A 6,559-nucleotide genomic window follows, 5' to 3' on the forward strand; every position below is an offset into this window, starting at 1 on the left:
CATACATTTTGATGAATACCTTGATCCGGCATACTGTATTAAATATTCATCAATATATAGTAGTCTGGAAATGAGTAGATTTTATAAAACAATTATTAGTATTTGGAATATCTGAAAACCAGCATGTTTCATTTAAAAATATCAGTTTACATCGGTTTCACTTCAAAAGAACAACATTCTAGATCCTGTGCTGATTTTGGAACTGCTTCCTCCATTGTTTGTTCATCATGTTAGACTTCACATTAAATTACTACCTATGCTAACCGTTTAAGATTTTGAAGTGAAAGCCAGGGAAAGAAGTAAAGTGTGTACAGTGGGCAGTACTCACCAGTATGAGTCGCTGTAGTAAACATTTCATTTTGATAATACATACTATGAGTCAGCCAGCAGCCTTCTGAACTGGCAAACATGTCGATAATTAACATTTCTCTCTGTGGTTCATGGCAGTATGTTACTGACTGTACGTGAGGTACCATATACACCAGATTATGCAGAGACGGTAATATGTATCAGGATAACTCACCAGTGATTAAAAGAAAACCTGGACTACTTCCTCATACATTTCAAGTGGGATTATTCCATTGGTTAGACTCATGGATAGATGTTTCAACATTTGACACTGTGATTAAATAGTTCAGCACTTGATGCTCAAGAGCACTTGAATGAAGCTCATTTTAATGATTGTGACTCTGCTGAGAACTGAGTTGATCTTCAGATTTAACTCAGTCTAGAACTGAATAATGCACAGGGCCAAATTCAAGACTGGAAAGTGTAATCCATGACAGTTTGACTATTTATTGGACAACCTAAGAATAGTACATAAGAAAACATTCCAAAGTACGCCACATTTTGATTGAGATAAGATTTTTATCAGTAGGTTCAGAGAAAAGTTCTTATGTAAATCCATGTAGTATCACGAGTTTGTTTCTGTGAAAGAACATTTTGAAGGATGCCTTTTGAATAGGATGCAAGAGCTGAATAAAAAAACTGGTAGTTTTTCCTGATTATGTTATGAAGTGTTTTGTGACTGCTCCAAGTTAGATTGAAATATATTGAACTGGTTTATGACAGTAGATTTAAGAATGCCAGTAATGTATGAACTGCTTGCCATCGTATTTGTCAAACATAATGATTAACATGTATACAATAGAAAGTTCATTCTTAGTATGAATCAAGCATTATTAAAATAGTGGATGGATTTTAAAATCCTGAAAGCTATGACTTGGATAATGACGACTCATCAATAGTACCACATTGTTACGGATTCTGTCAGTACAGAATACAGACAGATTATCTTACTAATAAGTAAGAGTTAACTAATTTATTGAAAGTGTAGTAGTGAAATTCATTGAAACAGTGTGACTGATGACAATTCTACTTGTGATAGAAACCACAAATGACCAAGCAAGAGCAAATGGAAGATTCTGATATAGCTTAGATGCTACTCAAAGTACAGAAAAGTGTAATACTTATGCACATGTCATCTGTTTTGCGTGCAGGATAGTATATTGTACAGTCATTAAGAACTGTAGCAGAGACTATGACACAGTTGTTGGTCCTCAGAATCTTAAGGCAGAAGATAATTTTGACCTTGAATAATGTAAGGATTAGAGTACGTAGTGGAATGTTATGCACTAAAGCAAATATACAAAAAAAAAATTTCTGTCTGTATTTGTGAAAATACACTGAAAAATAATTTAGACACTGTACCATGAGTGATTTTTACAAACAAAACTTGCCACATTACGAAAAACTCTGAAAGAATGTTCTATACAGGCTCTGTATTACAGAGTCTTGCCCTGAATATATCTTTTCCTCTGCCTCAAACTGAAAAAGGTGAACAGTGTGCGCTGGTAAATACTGATTACTTCACCAGATGAGGTGAAACACATTCACTGGTAGATACTTTATCACTTAAGTCTTAGCTGAACAGCTTACAGAACATCTCAAATACCCTGAAATAACCTACATGGGTAAAGGATCCAACTTCAACAGTTTGCAAAATTGCGTCAAGTATTGGATGTGGTAAAAACATTATCATCACCATGCCGTCCCCAGTCTGATGATTTGAATGTGGTAAAAACATTATCATCACCATGCCGTCCCCAGTCTGATGATTTGAATGTGGTAAAAACATTATCATCACCATGCCGTCTCCAGTCTGATGATATAATTAAATGGACGATGTAGACTGTCAAAATATTAAATTTGTGAACCTTGAGTGAACCAACAGGAACAAACATGACAGCATACAATGTAAACGAGAGATAATTGATTAGTTTTTGCAAGCCTGCTAGTATCCAAGCAGGAAGTGCCGCTCCAATTGTATCTTATGCATCTATGCAGTGCAAGTGTACCACAATGTCTATAAAACTATGTGGAGTGGCTACATTAGTAAAATAAGGTTTCAGTACATTAAAAAGATGATTGGTAAAAACCATGGTAACTAACATAGATAGTATTAATATAAAAGCATAATGTGCTCACTGTTTCCTTGATTTTGTTTTAAATTAATGTTTAACCGTAAAATGAAATATTCATTGACATGATTTTTTCTCTTGTAGAAAAACAAGATTGCAAAGATAATCTATATCACACTAAGTGAGAAACATGGAGGACCCATTTTTTCTACGGTATAATGGAAAGAATATTTTCCAGTTGATGTGAATGAAATATTTGTATATTTTGCTACTTGTATTGCGTTTATGAGCTACTTAGTAATACGGAGACTTGAGATGTTTGTTATAGTTCATCAATCTATCTAGTGCATTGTAATGGTACTTTTGTAGGTAAAAATTGCATGATACTTTCTAGACGAACACAGAGTAGCTGAGGAAGTGAAGAAGAATCAAGATCAATGATGGCTGCTCTTACAATTGATTGTTACTGAGAATTCTAAAAAAAACATTAGTCTGAAAAGACATTGGAACCCTTGCTTTTCCAGTCTGCTATGACTAAGTAGATAGGGTCGCTAACGAATACCCATCACATCAAACATGCTTTCCCTTTCAGCCAAGGGGCGTTATAGTGTTACAATCAATTCCACTATTTGTTGATGAAAGAGTAGCCCAGTAGTTGACGGTGGGTGGTGTTGACTAACTGCTTTCTTTCTTGTCTTTCACTGCTTAATTAGGAACGACTAGCGCAGATAACACTCGATAAATTCAAAACAAATAAAAACCTTGCTTTCCTTTCACTTCTGAAAATGTTTAAGCCATTGTTTGTCTGTTAACCTTTTAAAATGATCTTTGATGTTAACTAAAATAGTTGTATATTTTCCCTAGATGTGATAACATATACAATGCTGGCCAAAATCTTAAGACCAATGAACATAAAGAAAAAACATGCATTTTGCGTTGTTAGACTCAATTACTTGTTTGAGTAGAGCTTTGAAAGATGAAAATAAGAAAAGGGAAAATAAAAATAAAAACCTTTTTTAGCATTTAATAGGGAAAATGTGAACACTTTGAAATTAGCTTAAATACTAGCTGGTCAAAAGTTTAAGACCATACTGAAACGAAGCGTTATTCGGGAAACACGTAACGAAATTTAGTCATTTGTGTTCAGGCATTAGCGTTGTCAAGATCTCACATTGACATCTCCTGTGTTGCATTGGGTAAATACATGGCAAAGTTGACAGAGTTTGAACGTGACAGAATTGTCGAGCTGCAAAAGCAAGGTCTCTCTTAACGTGCCATTGCTTGTGAGATTGTGCGTAGTAAAACTGCTGCTGCAAATTACTTAAAAGATCCTGAGGGATACGGAACGAGAATTTCAAGTGGTCGGCCCAAGAAAATTTCGCCGGCGTTAAGCAGGAGGATTCGACGGGTTATCCGGCAAAAAACCAGCCGATCATCAAACCATATTAAGGCTCTCACGGACGCAGAATGCAGCTCAAGAACAATAAGACGGCATCTATGAGAGGAAGGCTTTATAAACCGTAAACGTCTTCAAAGGCCACGCCTCCTTCCACATCACGAAACAGCTCGGTTAAACTGAGAAGCACCAAACATGGGACGTAGAAAAGTGGACGATGGTTTTGTTCTCTGATGAGAAAAAATGTAACCTGGATGGTCCAGATGGCTTCCAACGTTACTGGCAAGATAAGGATATCCCGTCGGAGACATATTCTGCACGACACGGTGGAAAAGGTTCCATCATGATCTGGGGTGCTTTCTCCTTCCATGGAACAATGGAGCTTCAGGTTATAAGGGGCGTCAAACAGCAGCTAACTGCATTGGCACTGGATCTTTCAGCATGACAACGCTGCAATCCATAATGTCCGCAGGACAAAGGACTTTCTTATGGCGAATAACATGATTCTTTTGGACCATCCAGCGTGTTCACCCAAACTGAACCCCATTGAAAATGTTTGGGGGTAAATGGCAATGGAAGTTAATTCCAAAAAGTGTATGATCTTCGTGAAGCCATCTTCACCTCTTGAAATAACATTATAGCCAGCCTTCTGCAAACGCTTATATCGACCATGCCAAAGCGAATGTTTGCAGTTATTCGCAATGACGGTCGTGCAACTCACTACTAAGACCTCCTGTTGAGTTGTTGAGAAAGTTCTGTTTAGGACTTTTTTTTTGGTATGGTCTTAAACTTTTGACCAACTGGTATTTAGGCTAATTTCATAGTGTTCACATTTTCAGTATTAAGTGCTAAAACAGATTTTTTCCCTTTCTTATTTTCATCTTTCGAAGCTCTACTCAAATAAGTGGTTGAGTCTAGCAACGCAAAATGCACATTGTTCTTTATGTTCATTGGCCTTAAAATTTTGGCCAACAGTGTATGTGTGTGACTAGTGGATCCGTACAAGTCTTTCTGAAGTGCAAGAAGGGTAATTTGCTTAAAGAAAGCATGAGAAATTGACATAGACTGTATACTTTGTATCATTTTAGTATATTTTTGTCTGACTTATATTTTTATACCTGCCTAAAGTACCAGACTATAAAACACAGAAATTGGGGCTTGTTGTTATGCTATGTGAATAAAGTAATTTTTATTTGATTTTGTTCACTTCTTGTTAATTTAATGAATAGGCGGGAATTTCACAATATTGATTTACCAAAATAAGTTACATGCATTTCTAAATATACATTTAACTGAAACAAACATCGATATTAAAATGAATATGCAATAGTACATTCATCACAATATTTTATATTATATCCTGTGAATACGCGTATTTGTGTAACTAACAAGAAAAAATATGATCTGAATAATAAATTATTGCTTTAGCGCCCCCTTTATTTGCTAACTTATGTCAATGGATACTTTTATTTTCGCGGTATTGTTACATTTAGAGGTTTGCTGATTCATTGGTTTAGCTGGAACTTAAAAGCTAAATACATTCTATTTCAAGGTAGAATTAGACAATGGTGGTTAGCTTCGTTAACTGATGAACATGTCGATGAATAACATCATGTACTGAATTGGTTAAAAATGTAATTATAATATACAATAATAACTTTTGATCACAGTAAGCTATATATTTGGAGAAAAACTACAAGTTAATTTGGTCGTCGTTATAGCTAATTAAATATACTTTTCTCACGTTTCTATTTATAGAGATTACAATTCGTCGTATCATCAGTAGGGTACTCTTGTTATCAATGATATATTTGGTCTTAATCCCAGTAATATCTCGCACAGTTTAGTCAGTTTAGATTAGTATAAATACTAGTTCTAAGCTAATATTGCAAAACCGCATTCATACTAAGTGTAATAATGTACGTGAAATAAAAGCGATTACTTGTTATTTATTAAGTTTAATCTTGCATATGGAACCCATAGTCGTTGATGTATATTTCTTTGGAATTTTGCCCTCTCTAACAACATACCTTAATAAAAAAAAATATTGTGGCGCAGTTCTGTATAGCTTCAGCGATAATCAATGCTGTATGCTATAGTTTAATTTGTTTTTTGAATGTCGGGCAAAGCTAAAACGAAGGCTATCTGTGCTAGCTGTCCCTAATTTAGCAGTGAAAGACTAGAGGGAAGGCAGCTAGTCATCACCACCCACCATCAATTATTTTAGAAATTAACAGTGAGATTGGCTGAGAATTTATAACGCCCCACGGCTGAAAGGACGAGCATGTTTGGTGTGATGGGCATTCGAACCCGCGACCCTCACATTACGAGTCGAGTGCCTTAACCACCTGGCCATGCCGGGCCTGTTCTAATTAAAATCTGACGGATTGAGATAAAAAAAAAAACAGTATTTGTTGAGACATGGAACAATAAATACAAAATAACATAAGTCTTGACATGACCATTATAATATAACAATGTTAAATTTAATAGGATGAAAACAACTAGCTAAATTTAATGTGTATTTTATATAAAATCTTTTCCAACCAGTCATAATCCAGAGAATATTTTTTCACATGAACAAAGAATTCGACGTTTGTTTAGTGAAGGCTGTGGTGGTTAGCTTAGACAACATTGTGAGAGAAACATTGTGTGCTCTTTCACTTACTTAGTGTTGTTTCTAAATATGCATGGTTTATTCTTAAACGTAAACATTTCTATGCACATAATGTTTCACGGAAAG

The sequence above is a fragment of the Tachypleus tridentatus genome, chromosome 10, assembly GCF_004210375.1.
Source record: "Tachypleus tridentatus isolate NWPU-2018 chromosome 10, ASM421037v1, whole genome shotgun sequence".
Classification (NCBI taxonomy): Eukaryota; Metazoa; Arthropoda; class Merostomata; order Xiphosura; family Limulidae; genus Tachypleus; species Tachypleus tridentatus.